This window comes from Belonocnema kinseyi, chromosome 2 (assembly GCF_010883055.1).
Source record: "Belonocnema kinseyi isolate 2016_QV_RU_SX_M_011 chromosome 2, B_treatae_v1, whole genome shotgun sequence".
In the NCBI taxonomy this organism is placed as follows: Eukaryota; Metazoa; Arthropoda; class Insecta; order Hymenoptera; family Cynipidae; genus Belonocnema; species Belonocnema kinseyi.
Genome location: NC_046658.1, coordinates 17,360,524 through 17,361,778, shown reverse-complemented (window position 1 = coordinate 17,361,778; position 1,255 = coordinate 17,360,524). Strand labels below are relative to the sequence as shown.

Sequence of the window (1,255 nt, the reverse complement as noted above, 5' to 3'; positions counted from 1 at the left end):
CCAAATGGCCATCACGGGTATACGGGCGAGTAGGGGGCGCCATGTTTCTATCAACTGATATTTCTAAATCATTGTGACTCTATTTCTCTCTGCTAATACTAGTGGTTATTTGATGTTTGTACGACAGAGGTCTCTGTATTGTACGGTTGATAAGTAGAAGAACTACTATATCACAATCAATTTTTATTACGCGAAATTAATTGAAAACGCGAGAAAAATAAGTTCTAAAAATTTCACTGCGGGCTGGGTTTGAACCAACAACCTCCTCATTATTACGCCACCGCAGCACCAACAGTGAAAATCTTAGAACTTCTATTTCCTTAATTTCGATCGAAATTATTTTTCGTAGATGTTATTATTTTAAGGTCAGTTATTAAATTCAAGTTTTTGAAACAGAGTTATAGAAACAGAATTTCGGTTAATTAGGTAGAATATTATTTTAAAGGCCTAATACCAGTGGTTATTTGATGTTTATACGACAGAGGTATCTGTATTGTACGGTTGATAAGTAGAAGAACTACTATATCATAATCAATTTTTATTACGCGAAATTAATTGAAAAAGCGAGAAAAAAAAGTTTACTGTTGGTGCTGCGGTGGCGCAATTAGTAGCGGACCCCTCACATGTTTTTGGTTCCAACCCAGGCCGAAGTGAATTTTTTAGAACTTATTTTTCTCGCGTTTTCAATTAATTTCATATAATAAAAATTGATTATGATATAGTAGTTCTTCTACTCATCAACCGTACAATACAGAGACCTCTGTCGTACAAACATCAAATGACCACTGGTATTAGGCCTCTAAAATAATATTCTATCTAATTAACCAGTCTAACTGAAACTCTGTTTCTATAACCCTGTTTCAAAAACTTGAATTTAATTACTGGCCATAAAATAATAACATCTATGAAAAATAATTTCGATCGAAATTAAGGAAATACAAGTTCTAAAATTTTCACCGGTAGTGCTGCGGTGGCGCAATTGGTAGCGCCCCTCACATGCAATGAGGAGGTTGTTGGTTCAAACCCAGCCCGCAGTGAATTTTTTAGAGCTGATTTTTCTCGCGTTTTCAATTAATTTCGCGTAATAAAAATTGATTATGATATAGTAGTTCTTCTACTTATCAACCGTACAATACAGAGATCTCTGTCGTACAAACATCAAATAACCACTGGTATTAGGCCTCTAAAATAATATTCTATCTAATTAACCAGTCTAACCGAAACTCTGTTTCAAAAACTTGAACATTAATCTTAT

General features: G+C 34.2%; 1 non-coding gene across 1 annotated transcript; it reads left to right on the top strand.

The window, feature by feature from the left end:
• Positions 1-964: 964 nt before the first annotated feature.
• Trnaa-ugc lies at positions 965-1,037 on the top strand. The gene has a single exon. It is a non-coding gene; the product is annotated as a tRNA-Ala (tRNA).
• Positions 1,038-1,255: the final 218 nt, after the last annotated feature.